The following is a 19,767-nucleotide window of genomic DNA, read 5'->3' as shown; positions in this document are numbered from 1 at the left end:
AGAAAAATAACTTTACCTTAAAGTAGAGCTTAATACTTTACTTGTATTAAAGAAAAAGCTAAATAGGTTTCACTTTCTATCCACTGAAAAACTCATTATGACTCATTCACGAGAACATTCTGCAGTGTGCAAACATGAAAAGAAAATATAAACTTCAGTAATTCAATACTTTCCACTATTTTCTTTCACAAAACACTTCAAAATCGAATACTTTAGAAAATCAAGCTGTATAAGCGTATCGATATCTTAGAGCGCTTTGTATGAGAACGTTTTCACTTCATTTTAGTATTTGTAAAGTCCTGGAAAATAGAATACAAGTTTTATATATTTTTGTAAGGTTCTTGAAGCTTTTGTAGTAGTGATCTGCAAATAATCATGTTCAAAGTGTATATTCGCGAAACAAAATCCTTCTAATATCACGACTATTTAAATTTGTTCTACCGGTCCAAAATACTTTAGTTTTTGAATAATGTTTCACTATTTTTCTATTTTTTTAAGTATGAGCACACATGTATTTAAAACAATTTGTTTCGGTGCTTGCGGTACGAATATTTTTTTGTCCTTCATCAAGATAACGTTTAAAACTAATACCACTGTAATTCACTTGTTATTCACTTACAAACTCGATAACAACACGAAGATAACTCGCGTAAGTCAAGTTTGAGCGCAGACTGTCGGGCGTCGCCCACTCGAGCGGAAGCAACGTGAAATATTGCGGACACACTACATTTAACCAGATAAGCGGGTGAGAACGTTCTGACGTCCGTGGTAGCGGTAACGTGAGTAATCATCGAGTTTAGACGTGTTAGTTTAGATGTTCGGCTCAGAGTTTGTGGGTGTGTTAGATTTAAATTCAGAAACGGAGGTCAACTGAAAATGTGTTTGCATTATTATTGGGGGAAATTCCTGAAAAAGTCAAAACCATGAAATGTATATAACGTAAAAATCTATATATTCTGAGAAACACACGTATTGGCCATTACTAATAATAGTCAGCAATGCAGCAATTTTAAAACTTTTATAAATTGAAATTGAAATTGTGATATATAATATGTGAACAGTCTGAAAGAGACATACAAACTCTATTTTTTATATTCGCAAGAAACAGTAAAAGCTTGAGAATAAAATATTATATTTTAATTTACTTAAAACGAAGCAAGAAGCTGTTAATCACGATCACGGCATTCGTAGCAGCTGCTACGAATTTGCTACGGAAATGCTACGTCGCTTCACAACATTCCGGCCATTCGTAGCAAGAGAAACGCAAGTGTTTATTATTTAAATGTTTACTAGTTTCTTGTTTTTTTTTAATGTACAGTCTATTTCAAAATTACCATAATACAAAGGAATAGTATAAAACGACAAATTACATTTCAAATACAGAGAATTTTAAAACAACAAAGGCGGTCGTTTTATGACAATTATTTCCCGATAGCTGTCGGATATTCCAGCAATTGCCTTTTGCATGTATAATTATTCTAGCCGACAATCACTTACAGAAATAGCGAACAAAGAAAAGGCAGTACAAAGGTATATTTAATGTCACTTGTCAAACGCCTCTGTAATATCTAGTGGATGTCATTGACAGGTATTTACTAAACAGGTACTCGAAATTACAGGTTGTTTCATTTATAGACCATTTTCATTTTCATATTACGGCCCTGTAATCAGATTTGATTGTTTGTAAATCACATATTCAGGTAATAATATTTGTACTGTTTTGGAGCTATATAATGTAAATGTATTAGTTCAAATTACTTTTTAAGATTATAATGATTGGTTAGGACTGTTTTGATGCGTTTATTTAAAGATTTGTTTCTAGAAAAGTATGCTTAATTACCACTAGCAATTAAAACTACATTTTATTTAAGTTTTAGCATTGAGTATACTAAAAGTTGATTAAACCGTCGAGACAAAGACATTTAAGTTTAAGTTTTATTTTCATCTGTTAGTCAACATTGTTTAAACTTTTAAAGTAACATAAATCCCACTTCTAACAACACTCGTATAACGCTACACATTATGTAGTTAAAAATACAATGTGTAACATTCGATTATCTTTCTATTTAAAATCAGTATTAAAATTACTGAAACAAAAGTGCCTAACGGATACAACGATTTATTGATGAACTATTTAAAGAGGGTCAAACTCCTTAACAACGACCTATTGAAACAAATTACAAACTAAAACAATTGAACGATCAACTACTAAAAGTATTCAATCATTACAAAAAAGTTTCTATATCACTTTTTTCTTCTTTTAATTTCACTGGTTTTAAACACAAAAAGTCAAAGTTAAGTTGTCAAGCAAATGTTTGTTGAATAAATAAAAAGTTAGGTATGGCAAGTGTCCGTGCGTTTATTGGCCGGTATTAAAAGAAAGCGTCAGTATCGTGACGTGCCGGGTGGCAACGTTCCCTCATTATTTATTTAAAGCTCGATCCGATTGTCGTATGTACTCTCTGATTGTATGTATCAAGTTTTGAGAGGATAGCGGATTGGCAACTAATGATCCAAGATGATGTTAGCTGTTTGAAAGTCGGTTTTACTGCAGTTTAATTTGTTTTGTGAAGTAGGAAGTTAGTTAATTTAATATTGACTTAAAATTAAAGTTTAATTTGCAATAGATAAGTGTTTGCGTTTGTAATAGAATTAAATCTGTGTAACACAAATTTAAATGAATAATACTGTGTATCGTGACTGGCTGTAAAATATCAGTAGTGGTAATAGTAGCCATACAAGTAATCTCGAAAACTTCAATAAAGGATGAAACACAAAACCAGAGAAATCAAAACCATTTCAATGCCAATATTTTACAAATTAAGTCAAGAAAAATACTCGCTTTCTCTCACTCTTTAGACCAAAACTGGTTCCAGACGGAGTGCTTTTAAAACTTAACCCTTATTTTCTCACTTTGAGCACTTTAAGGGATTACAAGAGTTGCGTCTGTCCTCTTCGATCGGATCGTAAAGATGCGTCTGATTCCTGCATCCAGGGAGCCTATTACCACCTTTTAAAGTCACACTGTTGCAATTGTGGAAGCGAGAGGCCGCTCTACACTGTGTAATTTGCTGTCTTGCTTCCACATCTACCACAGTCTTTATATAAGATGTCGTAGCAGTTCTTCAGGTCCAACTTCCCTTTTAAAATTCCTCGTTGATTTTTTAAAGAGCAAAATGTTAATCGGTTCCAGTTTACTTTGTTGAGATTTGATGGTTGTTTGTTTTTGAGCAAAAAGTTTTCAATGTTCGTTTTTACTTCTTAAAAACTCTGACTATTTCGTTTTTGTAATATGTTTTTGATAGTCGTTAAATGTTATAAAAAGGACTGGTAATTCTTAGGATCTCCCAAAATAACTTTAATGAATAAGAATTAGTTTTTCGCCGCGTCATTTTTTGTCCATTATTACCTTCAACAAAAGCTTCTAAGATATATTTCTGACATCGTTTCGACAATTCTTGCAACCTAGAGTAATGATCTCCACACAATAAAATAATTTAATTAAAGTATCAATTGCCTTCAAGTTCACTTCAGTTTACCTTAAAATTCATAATAATATGATGTGACAATTACCTCTACGTTCAACAACATTAAAAACAGCTCTATTATAAGGCACCAAGGTTGAATTTTGCTAATCACTAACGTCTAGCGTATCTTTACCTAGATTATTAAATAGGTGATATATTGATCTCCAATTATGATTGTTATTTGATGTGTGGGCAGTGTGAGTGGGTGCCTGTCTAAAGTAGAGCGAACTCCCACTGAGAACTAATGACGCATAATATTAAGAAAATAAGGTATGAATAATATACTAATAATACTTGATAGGTTATTGTGTGCTAGGTATAAATAAATGAAAGTTAATAAATAGTGTTTTTTCTATTATCATCTAATGCCTATTTGCTCGAAATTATGTTTTGTGAGTACAACTTTCATTCGATATTTCATAAACTCGATTGATTAGACGTTTCATGAATTTGCAATTAAACATAGTCACCTCCATCCCCTCTTTGTAACAAACAAAATAGATAAATAAAAAAAAGACTCCTATCGCGGCTTACTAGGCCTATATAAGCCTCCTCCATTTTGCGTCACAACACTCCGTGCAACCGGCTACCAGAAAATATTAACTTACATAATAACATAACACCACTAATCTCATTAACATAAAATATTTACCACAATAGAGACAAAAACACAAAACAAAAGACGAAAACCATACTTAATCCAAACAGTCCGTTTAATCGGCCGCATGATACTAAAATTTGAGAAATATTTAAAGAGGCGGGCTCGAGCTAAGCCCCACGACCACATACTGTGTACTTCTGAAAAAGCATTCCATATAAACCGCAAAGGGAAAGTTGTCCTGTAGCGGGCTTTGTTTATGTGGACACCGGAACGCGGCTACCGGTAAGTAGCCTATGTGTTACTGGAAGCGACGGTTGTTACACTTTCTAGGCCTCCCTATGTTTATTGAATACGCTTGAATATATGGAGATGATAAAGTCACGTGACTTATCGAAACAACATGGCACTGACTGGATAGGAAAGTGGTTTAGGTCTCCACGCCAAACCCACAAATAGAAATAAGAACATAATGTAGTTAAATTGTAGAAATGTCGATTGGCTGGTTGGGCAGTAGTTCTAATAAAAATAAACCAAAGATTTGCTTAAAAATGATAATGGGTAAACCATTTATAAGACACACATAACACCATACTACGACCGAGCAACAAGAACAGCAGTGTTTAGCTAGTCAATTTTCATAAATGCGAAATGTTTGTGTATTCATACAATATTATTAAAAACAATCAAAGAAGGAACCATTTTAAATGACTCACTTAACAAGAATCGCCAAGCGTTACCGCCCTTGAACCTTACCCTACATACAAATCACCTTACAAGGAGACTCCCACATAAATACTTAAGGAGGAAACACATAAACAGTCCTCTACTACCACATCCAGTAGTCGCCTTGCATCCGTGAGAGCGTGTTTCGGGCACGTGAGGTGGACGATAAATTCTATGCTTTGTGCTCCTATGCAGTCTGCTTGGCGTTTTTTACAGCGCATTTTGTGAGCTAGAGACGGCCGCGGCTTGAAATGATGTAATGGCACTGAAAAATGTATGTTTGTTTGTTTTGTTGACGCCACACTGCGCTGGGTTTGACGGGCCACTTTTATTGTTAAGTAAGCCCGAGTTGGGAGCTCGTTCAATTGTCAACTTTTTTCGAATGAGTCGAGTAGAATGTTATTGAGGGTGAATAGTTTTGAAGTAAATGTCGGTACTGTTTAGAATTTGATGTTATTACATACAATTTGTAAATGCCTTCAATTTGTATTATATCATTTTGTAGGGTTTTTTTAACAAAATATACGTTGCAGTGCATAAAGTAGAAAAGTATTTTGAATGTTGAGACCAACATCATTAAAAAAATCAATTAAGGGAAATTAATGTGCTTAATATTTATTAGTTATTTCAAGTAAAAAGAAAAGATCCTTAAAGAAATGATATCTGGTTTTAACCTACAACAATAGGGATGGCGACAATTTATTTTTGCAGTGTCCGTCTTGTAGTTTTTTTGTATAATAATGGACACGTATTTTTTAATTTGTCCCGCAAACATAAATTGACCAAATTACAGTGAATGAAACTTACGCATGACGTCACGATTGAGTATAAATTTTACTCTATCGTTACGTCACAAGCCCCCTCTTCTAAACTTTAAAGCAGTTATTCCTTGTCAATTCTAGTTTTTCTGAAAAAGGAAAAAATACGTGTCTCATACTTTTCAATTATCTAACTGAGGGACTAATTAGATTTTTTCCTTTTATACCCAGTCGACATCCCTATTCAATAACCAATAATAAGCTTTACACGTTATCTCAAAAGCAATATTCTTTTGAATTCCTCAGTATGAGCCAGGAATAAAGTATTCACAATTCTATAGCGATATAAAATCCCCGGAGCTGGTTCCGTACAATGCAACGTCACATTACGCTGCACCCAGCATTACTTATTCACCCGTATCTTGTGACATACATGCTGTTTCCCTGGATTTACCTGCGTTTATTCGTATTTTATCTGCAGCGGTAATTTTCAACAAAAGGTTTGTATTTTTTTTAAGGTACTTCCTTTTTTTTGGATTCACAAAATGTATCGTTTGGTTCCTTAATATGTATTGTTTATCAAATTAGAACCGTTTTTACTGCAATAAAAAACTAAATGGTGTCACATTATTTTAATAGTAAATTTATTTTTAAGTGAACGAAAAATAATCAAGGCTTGGTTTCCGTTATGCTGTCTTTTCTCGGCCTTTTTAAGCATTCAGTATATCAAAATCTAATTATCAATAACAAAAAAAAATAACCTTCATTTATAATGAGATTTTATCAAACGCCACATAATTGTTGTCAAAGAATCATTAAAAAGTACAATAAAATCACTTCAACAAACAACCGACATGACAAATATTTCGCACCAGTTAACGAATTCTAAAGTGCAGGAGATAGGCATCAATCTTTTACATCACAAAGCGTCTTCGGAGGGTCCGCAATAAAACTGCGACGCGCCGCTAGGTGGCGCGCTCACTGCACAAAAATCTATCTCAAATCGAAAAGTACCGATCAGTTTTATATTCTATCGAATTATGTTTATTTTTAGGGTTCCGTACCTGAACCGTTTTCTGCCGTCTGAATATCTGAATATCTGTAAGTCCATCTGTCATCAAGCTATATGTTATGAACTGTGATAGCTAGACAGTTGAAATTTTCATATATGATGTATGTACATAAGAACTTGTTGCTACTACTTATGAAAGGCCACAATGAATTTCGACCTAAAGTAACCGTTCATAAATTTGATGGATGAGGATATCGCGGATGATTTTGGAGGCAGGAAAAGAGTCATGTAAATTAAATGATGCCTGTCTAGACCAATTGTTTGCGTTTTAGTATTATGCTAACAGACATTTTGCGTTACAGACACACACTTTAGATCTTAGTCGCATTAAAATTTTTACATAAGTTCTAATTCATGCCAGGTCTGCCTGGTAAAAAATGTAAAGGTAAAAATGGTTTATAAAATAACTAATATTGTTCATTTAGATTACCGATTGTTTTTTTAACGTACCGATATTTGTAGTCAAAATCAATTCCTCTACCAACTCACCAAAAACATACATCAAATAAATAAGAAAAAAAAATACACGAAGAATTAAAACATTGAATATAATAGTGAAAAGCGCAAATAAATCAGGTCTTCCACTGTGTGCGGGTATTTGTGCCGCGTGTCAATAAGCGCGGCTCAGTCGACAACGCGGGAGCGTTAATGAAAACAAATGAAAGCACGGCTCCAGGAAACTGTTAGGCAGTGGACACAGTACCTCGTGGAATGCGGAATGTGAATATTATACTGGCTGAAACAAATAATCAGGGAAAAATTTTGTACTAAAAGAACGACTCTCGCATTAAGAAATTTAATCCTTGTGTCGTGGTCCTTACATAAATATTCAAGTCACATGCACAAAATCACCGAGACTCAGGACAATGCAGGGATTCGTGGATCCACACAAATGTTCGTCCTACGCGAGGATTGAAGACTCGATACATCGCGCACAGTTGACCTCAACCTCAATCATTTGGCTATCCGTGCAGTCATACTGTATGGTTCCTTCTTAGTCTAAACTAGATCCCACTTTTGGGCAATAGCCTTCCCTTTCGCTTTACAAAACAAGTTCTTTGCTATTCTTCTTCTTCAAAGCTTCATTTTTATAACAATTTCTTTGAGAAATATTTGATTTTTGCCTCGTACTTTACACCATGAACACACCTTTACCAGCATCCGACAAAGCAACACTTCCCTGCCGCGGGCTGTGACTCGCTACAAATTAAATCAATTAAAGACCAACGTTTTTGTCATCAAACGTCCACCATTTGTCCGAATTAAGCTTATTTTTAAACCTTTTTGTTTTGCACTGTACTTTCAGTTAGAAAATTATGTGATCAAGGGGAAATAGATGAGGCAGTTTAAATTAATAGTTAAATTTGATTACGGTTTACTTTGGGGGGTAAATGACGTAATTAAGTGACTTTGAAATTGATAAATTGATTTACTAATTATGAGTTAAAGTCTATGAATGTAGAGTCGAGAATAATATCTGTGTCTATTGGTAGAGATTGTTTGTTAAGCGATCTAAACCTATTCATTTGCACGGTACGGGTACTATACGGGCTCGTTATTAAGTGTTCTCGTTTCAGCAGTTGAGACCTAGCTGTTAGTCTACCAATGATTTGTGTGCTACGTCATACAGTGTTGCCATGATTACGATACTTGAGAAACATTTGCGTTTCAAGACTTAACTAAGTATTTATACAAAAACACCTTACATTTTTCACTTAAACTCACATACACATGATTAAGGACTGATGAATCTTTAATACGACATTATAAAACACCGGTTGCTCTAATGCACGTCCGTAGAGAAATACGACCAAACTAATAAACCTAAGAAAAGCATAGTTAACCAATAGATAGAACCAGTAACCAATAGAACTGTTTAATTGTAGGACACGTACCAAGTTATTCCTCTGGGACAACGCATCGTTTTGTATTGTAAACTACTAATACGTGGGTCAATTTGTATTCGAACTAAATATAGGGAATTGTGCATTTGCAATTAATTCTTGTTGCATTCGAAACGATTCGGTCTTACATCTTGTTTGTAGGTACCTTTCTTTTCTCTATCCTTGTAGGAGTTGTTCTTGAGGAAGGAAGAATAGGATAGTAATTAGGTCATTTTTAGACATTTAAAAGTCACTTTGTAGCGCAGTAAAGTGTACAAAATCTTAATTTCGAATCGATATTTCTAAGATTACATTACTCTACAAAAAAAACAGTAAACATTTTATCCTGCAAAGTGTAGGTATGTGAGCTAATCATATACCAGAAAAAGGAGTTTCTGAAAAATAAACAAAGATCTTGAGCGTTTTGCACCAATTTATAAAATTAATAAAAGCTCTAACCCTGTAAAAAAGGTTTTCTACTCACCACTCACATTTCAAACCAACTACGTATCCAACGAAAACAAAATAAATCAAACTCCTTTACAAAACCAGTCGCATATGAAACAAGCAATGCATTGAACAATTTAATCTAACAAAACTCGAAAAGGGTACAAAACAACACCGCATTGTATAAAGAATAATCCACATCGGAGTTTTTGTCACCGCTCTGCATATCCAAATGCCTGCAAAGCGCAACTCTACTCATAAAACATTTCGGAAAAGCAAAAAACGCGTACAAACTCAGACAGAACTGCGGCAAAAAGTTGTAGAACAAAGAGACTGTTGTTTCTAACTTTTGCGACGTTAGTTGTTGTTTTTTTTTTTAATTATTATTTGTGAAGGTGACTGGTTATGGCGTTGTATTTGAAGCGAATACAGAATAGTTTTCATTGCTTTATGTCTGTTTATTATTTTAATCGTTTTCTTTAAAGTGCTACCAAACGTAGTACAAATATACATTCAGATTTTGTTTTTCAAATTTTTTCAGATTAATTTAAGACAATATAATAACATTATTTATTTATATAAGTATTTAGGACAACAACAGTTTCATTTCCCGAATATTAAATTCACATTTCCATTTATGTTAATTTAAATAAATACAACAAAATTTTGTGCTAAATAGCTACATAAATAAATAGCGAGATAATATACAGCTATTACTTATAATGGAATTTCGAAAGTCCTGAAGTCCTTTCTTGTATGTCCAATAGTATACAACTAAAGACTAATCAACATTCAAGTATCAAGTTCAACAGTCGTCCGTCAGAGCCTGCGGTCACATTCGACGATTGTTTTTTGTTTTCCCCACTGCTATTTCGTCGCTCACCTGTTGCCATCAACTACATGATATATATGTTGCTATATATATATGTATGAGAAATTTAGGATAGTGTTTATTTCAACTGATAGAAAGAACAAATCCTGAACAATTTTAATGTATGTATTTTTTTTAATTTGACATTCAAAACGGCTAATCGTAGAAGTAGGCTAAGTATTTAGTGTTAGTAATCCTGTTAATACTGTACATTAAAAAACTAGCTGATCCAGCAAACGTTGTTTTGCCTAATAAATTATTTCTAGTTGTATGTATTTTTAATACCACATTATAAAAAGAAACCAAAAAGTTAAAGAATACGCATATAAAATTTGGTAAAAATCGGTTAAACCGTTTCGGAGGAGTACGGTAACTAACATCGTGACACGGGAATTTTATGTATTAGATACAGATTATTATTATCACAACTGCTTACTAAAGACAAATACTCCTGATTTTAAAGTCGACTTAGCAGAAAAGTTCTTAAAAACCTCATTCCATCAAAATAAACTTCCTTCAAATAATTTATAGCGTAAAAGTTTCCTTTAAAACTGTAGCAATATTAAAATTTCCTTTGAACAGTATTGCGGTGAACCGACACACAATATTTTAGAGTGAACTCTACTAGACGTCAGACCCTGTACTATGATTATCTTTAGGTGAGCTGCTTTCTATTGTAAAAGTGAGACAGTGCTCTACAACGCACGTAGCGGCGTCTCGGTTGGACAAAAGCGACAGGTCTACGTTAAGGTATCATAGTACAGGCACTGAAGCACGTAGATTTACAATCCCATTCGATGGACAGACACGAATTATTATGTCAAATTAAGTTAAAGTATTCGTTACGAATGGCAAAGCTTTTTGCTTCGAGTTGAGTTGTCTTGTTTTCATTTTAAAGTTTGTTAGTATAAGTAAAGTTACTCAATTGTTAGTAGACCGTTTGAAATGTTATTATACCCATCTCTGAACCACTGTTCTTTTAGTATGTTACTTCACTGAAAAGGTTTAAAGTACATAGCGTCTTATCGAATCTCAAATATACCTACTGCAATTTAATCCGAAACAGGAATCATTGAAAAAATAATAACAATTTAAAAGTACAAAAGGTATAAAAAAAAATTGAAAGTCCTTCTTTTGAACAAAAAAAAAAAGAATTTTCACTTACGACTCATCTGAAATTCACGGACGCAAAAAAGAACCCAAACATTTAAAACCTTAGAATTAAAAGGAAAAAAGCAGTGTCGGGGCAACATCGACATAATCCCATTAATCTTAACGTGACAACATAATTCAATGGCGTCTCAGATAGGACGGGGAACAAGAAAAACGATGGAAAACCGTGGAAATACCAGGTCAGTGAACTATTGTAGTGGAAATGGCGCCAAGTCTGCACTTCTTGTTATTTACAACATTCATCAAATTGGAAATTAATAATATATTTTATGGTGTATCAGCTCTTTTAACACAGCGCGTAAAGAAAATTTTTAGATACCAACCTTAAGATTGTTTGTATTCCGACGTTTTGGGTTATGCCTTATTGTTGGAACTTTTTCTGTAAATCAAAATATTACGATACACCTAATGAATTATAAACCTTAAAGATTAAAATTATCAACACTGTTTTTAATTTTTTAACACTAAACTAACATTATAGAAACATGTACGTATCTATAAGAACAATTAACAAATTCCTTTTAATCAAAATCAGCGAAAAAGTCGTCTCACAAGACGTTCCTTATTCATCAGTCCGTCGCATTACCAGATTATTACCTGACGAATATAAAAAGGGCCTTTCTTCTATCATCGTTGATTAAGGAGCCTCCCTGTTCAAATTATCCGGGCTGGAAGGCCAAGTAATGCACCTTATTGGATTATCTTAAGCTTTGATGTCCGTCCCGAGTTTCCTAGTCGTTTACAGCGCGTTAAAGGTAATAAAAAGCAAGTAATTCTTTAAAGGGAGTCTTATTAGGGAGGAAGAAATGCAAGGTAACTAAGTGAAGTGTATCGGAGGCGAACGATCCGTCTGATCTTGGATGCCATCTGCCGGGACATACAATTTGTGAAATAAGATTTTCATCGAGCTCTTTTTGTATACTTGGGTAGACAGGAAGGTATTGCAATCAGACTGTAGGTACAATCTGTGTTCTTCAGTAATGTCGATAAAAGATATTGCTTAATTTGTTCCTTATATTCGTGATAACAGGTGTATTAAAAACACCCTGTGTCTCAGTTAAGGAAGGTTTTAATAGGAATAACTTCGAAATGAATAGTTACAATAACAATTACTTATACCTTATTTTATCAATAAAATATACAATTATAACTTCAAATATTTTTCTAATCAGTCACTAATGCCTATCAATACATTTTTGAATGCACACATCGTTAATTCCGTACAAACATACAGAGTTCTCTAAAATCATAACACAGTTACATAAACAAACAATTTACCGAAACCATTGAAACAGTCCATCGCATGCAAGCAAATCAGCATCATTCACACATTGGATCACGGCACTAGAGTAGTTTGCAATGATAACTGACAACAGACTGTTTCGTCCATTCATGCCCGCATCACGATCGCAATCCACCGGATCGATCTAAACACGCAAACAGACAAACAATGAAAGCAAACCGAATGACGCGAGCAATGCTTCTCAAAGTTTTTGGTTTTTGACAAAACTGACATTTTTGTATGACTGAGTTGAAAAGTTCGATGTAATGTGAAATTTGAATAACGTAACTAAGTCTTAAAAGCTGCATAAAAACTAAAATGGATATGAGCTGGTCACATCACGAGATATAAAGAGATGGACTTTGACAGTAACATCGTGGAACGGCCCAACTGAGAAGATAAGCGGGGGAGACAATCAACGAGATGGGAAGACGACCTTAGATGGTTAGCTGGCCTAAATTGAACCGACGTAGTACATGATAGACACGCATCTTTGGAGGAGACCTATACCTAAACCTGGGTTGTAGTGACAAAATGTACGATCCTAAAAAACCTATTCTGTATACATAATCTTGTTATAATTATTTAAAGTATGTAAAACAAAATATGCTAGAAATAAAAGGCTTATCCACTCGGTGTTGCACACAGTGGTATCTAACATTAAGATGTTTTTATACCTAGCGAGAGTGGCCTTCATTTGCAGCATAAAGTTTTATTACGAAGATGAGAAAAAAAAATAGATACTTACACAACTAATAATTCAAAAATACGTTCTCTAATAATTTGGGTTTAATAACACAATTGAATTGATAAAAGAACGTAAAATTAATAAAACGCCATCAAGCATGCAATATGGCGCACACTTTTACTCAAAATTGTCTTACATGAATAGGGTCGTTCAGAAGGGGCCATGCAAATTGCATTACACTACCCTACGACAAAAGTCCGATGCATCTATAGACCTCTCTAGGGAACATTGAGAGCCGCTGCGTAACACTATCGTATCCTAACGACGGTTTTTGCTAATCAGCTATCCAACGAACGCAAGGCACTGAATTATTGCAGCCGCATGCTAATGTACGCAGTTATCTAAATGTTAATCTGTATCGCACTAATTACGATCAAGATTCCATTGCTACTGCACATCGTTCAGTAGTCTTTATAAGCTTTGTTTATTATTGATCTGATATGTTAGGGCAAGGAATTTATTGTTGCGTTCGGGTGGAGTTCTTATTTGTCTGGTTTGGATTATGTGGTGTCTAGAATTTGGAAAATGGTATGAGGATATCTCGCGTCTAACAATTTACCGTAATCATGGATATGACTAAAATTTTGATTTGTCTTTCAGATAAATGGAATGTGACAATTATATAACGTTTTGTCTTAATATGTTTAACTAAAAAAAACTCGCAATGACCACTTGATCTGTGATAAACTTTTTTCACCATTGATTCCATTTTGTCATAGTATTTACCAATTAAAAAATTACATACCCATGGATGATCTAGTATTGAAAATTCTTTACTATACTATTATGACAAAAACAGCCACCGTTCGTAAGACCTAAAACACTAAAAACAAAAGAGAGTTCGAGGTAAATTTCATGTTTAACAATGAAATAGATTCTGGTAAAGGATTCATGCGTTTAAAAGCGTTCATTTATATTCACGGAGAGCGGGACTACCCACATGTATACGTACGTGTGGTCGCTTGCACCTCACTGAGCCGGCCGAATGTTAAACACCGTGTTTTATCGTTTCCACTTGAAACCTCAAATATATTTGTCGAGGAACGTATTTTTTTTTGTAATAATTATTAATATTGAACTAGACTTTTCTTTTAATTTTTTCAGCTGAACTGGTATCCTTTCACAACTCTGACGACTCATATGGATAAATGCATAATTAACATAGTATGTTAGTCAAAAATATCGTACTTATTGTCATTTACTTCGTATACTTGTTTTATTTCTATCGTACACAGAACTTTTGACGTATCTCTCAGAAAGTGAACTATTTAAGATTCTAGTACGTGTAGTAGTTAAGGGCAGTCAGTAGTATCATAAACGAATACATAAATAAGAAAGAAAGAAATAAATGCATAAATGACAACTAGACGCGGAACAAATCATCATCCTAGTCACATAAACATTTGACTTGGGTGGTGAACCCACAGCTTCTGATGTAGCAGTCAATGCCACTAACCACTAAAACAACAGGTGAGTATATCTAATTATAAAAGTAGTATTATACAGGTACACTGAAGAATTTAAAAAGATTTCCCTTTATTTATAAAGGTTTCAGGATGCTCTCTTAAAAACCAGTTTCACAAAACTCGAATAATTTTTCTTTCCCTTAAAAGCTAAGGAAGTCACTTCTGGCAATATTTCTTGAGTGCAGGTGAAATACTCTTGTACCGAGAGAGGAAACGAAAAATTTTGAGTAAATTTTAAGATGAAAATGTAATAATTTTATACTACTCTTTAACATAGTATAAAACATAATATAAATGTGAAAAGAATTGAGAACTAAAAGGATAGTTTTGACTCAAGCACAAATAATAATTTTCCATTTTATTGTTTAAGAATACACCGAACTAGTGAAAGTATCTAAACAAAAACCAAAGTAAAACTTGGTTTGTTATGGAAATAAATGACAAAAAGAACTAAAGAGGTTAGCTGTAAGGCTTTATAAAAGTTAAATTATAATAAAGTAAATGTTTAATAATAATAAAGTTAAATAAACAAGCTTGAACTGCGAGGATTACAGTTGAGCTGATATTAAAAATTTAAGTAAGCAAAAAGTACAATTAAAACGGTTTTAGATCTATTTAAAGAGTTTTGTTTTGATTTATGTAGTTAAAGTTGAACTGTTTAGAGCTGATGTGTAAGCTGTTTAAGTCTAGTTGTATGACCGATAAGCAAAAATGATGTAACGATTTCTAGAAACTAATTATCGCTTGCTAAAAACCTTGTATCAGAGACCTACGGCCGGTTTAAGCTATGACAGCAGATTGTACATTAACTATACGAAAGGATGAAGCTAATGTGTAATAGCAACTCAAATGATATTAATACATCTGAAAAAGATTATAAATTATATTCACAAACAGTGATAATATACCAACAACTTTAATCCGTTGACCAAAAGCCATGATTAATTAAAAAGAAAAATCCGAAACTCTGACAAACTCAATCAAACCTCGACTGACTACCGTCAACTCTACAACCCGTGAAACACCACACGGCTACATTTGTACCCCGGCCTTTCGACTGCACTTCGCACGTATAATTCCAGTAATTTTCGAGCCCATTGGCCGGGAAAATATGAATTTGCGGGCGATAGTTCAAAGAGCTTAGAGAATTAACTTGACGAGTACTTGTGTATATTTGTAATTACAGGCTCCGGTTGGAGAGACAAGATATGTAGGGGTAATTATGACGGTTTCGTAAAAGTACTATATTAAATTGGAAGGTTGGGAAGGGTTAAAAGTAGATTTTGTGTTTTATTTATGTTTGTATAGTGAGATTTTTGGTTCGATATAATTTGACAAAATTTTAGAATAAATCAAAATCGTAATAAATAGGATAAATGATATCCTAAATTAACTACAAGTAAAAAATTTTGTAAAACTGAACACTCTACTATCGGAGGCATGGTGATATGTGTGTAAAAAAAGCATTAATCTTCATTCGCATCAACAAAATCTTATAATCTTGCAATATTTACTCAGGGTTTTGATTTTGTCTGAACTCATTGGACGTGACGTAATAACTTAATTCGGAAGTAAACTGTTTCGTATGATTTCATATTAGTCCATTTACCTACAAAAGATAAATTATTTATTAGGTAACTCAAACAATCAACGCCTTACACACAATTTCTCCACAACCACTTAACATCAACGAATTTCACAAAACTCTACAAGCACAATACAATTCTTCCAAAAAGTGTCCCGCGTCGCATGACGTCACTCTTCCATTCGCGTTCGGTCACCGTTCACCGTTCACTGAATGACTGAGTCAGTGAGCGTGACCGACACGTGCCTACGTCAGTGTCGAGATCAATTGTTCTAAGGGGACGCTTTTGTTCGAAAAAATCTCGACTGACTAGTGACTATTTTTGTAGTCGTTTTGTATTTGGATTTATGATGCAGTAGTTTCGTATTAGATACTTTTTATAACTTCGATGTAATACATTGAAGTATGTAAGTAGTGTGTGTAGTTTCTAAGTTATTAACGGTGTGAGTTTAATGATGTGCATCGCTCATTTTTTTATTTGCCAAAGAAATGAGATCCGAAATTTTTTTGCACGTCTCTTTAAGAATGCTGTCTAGGTCCCAAACTAAATTTGTATTAGAAGCACTAGACAACTGATAAAAATACTTGTATAAACATATCAAAATAATCTCATATTAAGGGCAAATTACACCTTAGCAATTATACAATATACTGTATTTTTCATCTGACAGTGTCAGTACTCACCCCATTTTTTCATCACACAACGCAACTAAGTCTTCTAAAAGAGCACTAACTATCCTTAATTCACATAATCCTTTACAGAAGCTTATTCAGTATACTTTGACATGAGACAGTTGCAACTTTGACACATGATCATCGGCGCGAGATCACAGCGGCTCGTTAGATGGCGCGTGTGTCGCACGTGCGTAAGCGCCGCCTAAACTAATTGATTATAATTACGACCCTCAATTTGTCCCCTTTCTTTACTGAATTGCACTCTAATTGGCGAACGGTTTTTTTTTACAAAATAATGCCCTTGTTATGCGTGTGACTAAAATTTCAGAATCGTGTTGCTTTTGTTATTTGGCTAATTGTTTTTAGATGTGTGTTGTGCATGAGGTAGTGGATATAGGGTTGAAAATTGCGTAAATTGATTTTGCTAAGTGTGATTAAATAGCATGTTTAAATAAAATGCTCAAAAGTTGAAGGAACTTTCAGCCATTTTTAATAAAAAAAAAGACTTTGTAAATGGTATGTTTACTTATAGATCCTGATTTCTTTGAACTTACAGAGGCTGTTATCCTTTTTATTAAATATGATTTGCAAACCTATATATGTCTTAATCAATATTCTAAAGCAGATTTTGTATCAAGAACTAAATTAATTTTAAGCTTAACGACAAATCAATAAATTCATGTTGACAGGAGAAAACTTATTTTCTACACCAATGAATTCAACAATAATAGATTCATACATGACACAGAATAAAAAAATCTCAAACAGATCCCTTTGAGATAACATCTAACAATTACAACCCTTGCAAAGCCATAAACATGTGGGTAAAAAAATCAATTGAAACATGTCTATTTTGATTCGATAAAAACCGGGTCCACTTCAAAGGAAGCTTATTCCTTGTAACGAGACCGAAGCCATATAAATTATGTATTAACGTTTATGTTAAGCCTATTTTCGTGGCGCCGACTGCGGTTCTTTCGTCACAAATAGGATCGCCCTGTGAGCACAAATCTGGACGGCCATCTGTGCCCGAATCTTTAAAGGGACACACGGGCTGCAAGCTTGCGGTGGATTTAATTTTTTAGGGTTCCGTACCTCAAAAGGAAAAAACGGAACCCTTATAGGATCACTTTGTTGTCCGTCTGTCCGTCCGTCTGTCCGTCCGTCCGTCCGTCCGTCTGTCAAGACCCTTTTTCTCGGGAACGCGTGGAGGTATGAAGCTGAAATTTATATCAATTACTCAGGTCTACTGTCCCTTGAAGCTGTGAAAAAATCAAACTTCTAAGGCAACGCAATCAAAAGATACAGCCGTTCATGCCGCAAATTTTCGACACTTGCAAGGGAATCAAAACCTACAGGGTGCTTCCCGTGAACTCAGAATCTTGAAATTTGGTACAAAGCAACGTCTTATGCCATAGATAAAGGAAAAATTACAAAAACCATAAATTTTTAGTTACATCACATAATATTTTTTTTTTTAATAATTTTAAACTTACTACCTATTTCCTCATAAACGCGTAGAGGTATTAAATTGAAATTCATACCAAATACTCAGGTCTATAATACCTTTAAGCTGTAACAAAATCAAACTTCTATGTCAACGCAATCAAAAGAAACAGCAATTTAAGCTGCATATTTTGAAACTCGCAAGTACTCGCAAGGGAATCAAAACCTAAAGGGTACTTCCAGTCGACCTAGAATCTTGAAATTTGGCACGAAGCAACGTTTTATAGCACACATAAAGGAAAAATTCCGAAAACCTTACATTTTTAGTTACATCACATAATAATTTTTTTTTTAATAATTTTAAACTTACTACCTATTTCCTCATAAACGCGTAGAGGTATTAAATTGAAATTCATACCAAATACTCAAGTCTATAATACCTTTAAGCTGTAACAAAATCAAACTTCTATGTCAACGCAATCAAAAGAAACAGCAATTTAAGCTGCATATTTTGAAACGCGCGAGTACTCGCAAGGGAATCAAAACCTAAAGGGTACTTCCAGTCGACCTAGAATCTTGAAATTTGGCATGAAGCAACGTTTTACAATCGAATCATATATATTTATATGACTCGATTGTCGTAATGAACGAACTTTGTAAACCTTGCAGGTTTGTACGGAACCCTCGGTGCGCGAGTCCGACTCGCACTTGGCCGGTTTTTTGTTAAAGCTTTGGCTTTCTGATGAGAAATTTATATTTTTAAAAGTAAGTAGAGATAGAAGACTGGTTGTAATTCAAGAAATAGAGTTGTTTTATTCGGTCGTAAAAATGAGTTTATTCACACCTATCTACACTCCAAAATTGTTTACCAAGATTTTTATAAGTGCAAATAAATTATTTAGGAGCATTTCATAAGGTTCTTATTTTGTTTAAAAATAAAAATTATAATTAGGAATTTTTAACAAGATTTTTAGAAAACGTTTTTTGTACAGATTTTGTTCCAATTAGTTATTTCCTTTCAGTTAGAAAATATATATCATTATCTTTAAAAATTAAAAATAAAATGCTCGTGATGTAAATATTTTACCTGAGCAAAGACAAACGTGCCTGCCTCTCCAATCTGTACGAATATTTAATATTTAGAACACATAGCTTAGATACACTGTAACCTCAACATTATTCTCCGTATGTCACGAATATTATAGGTCATTAAAATTCAATTGTTGCTGGCTCCCCACCGGCCGCCCCTCTATTGAAGTAATAAGTCCATTGAGACTGCATAATTGCAAATCATTTGTGGGTTTTTGTCGCTAGTTCCTGAGACCTCTATTATAGAGTGCGGTGAGACGCAAATTCTGTTTTAATCGATATCTCATTAAGTACTCGAGAGTCGAGAATGAATTGAGTATTTTGTTGGGGTGTAAATGAGGATGATGCAAAAAGTTTCGTCGTTAATAACATGTTTATTTGTCTTTATTTTTTTCTCATGCGCAGGTACAAAATTTTTGTC

The sequence above is a fragment of the Trichoplusia ni genome, chromosome 6, assembly GCF_003590095.1.
Source record: "Trichoplusia ni isolate ovarian cell line Hi5 chromosome 6, tn1, whole genome shotgun sequence".
Lineage (NCBI taxonomy): Eukaryota > Metazoa > Arthropoda > Insecta > Lepidoptera > Noctuidae > Trichoplusia > Trichoplusia ni.
This window is presented reverse-complemented; position numbering follows the sequence as displayed.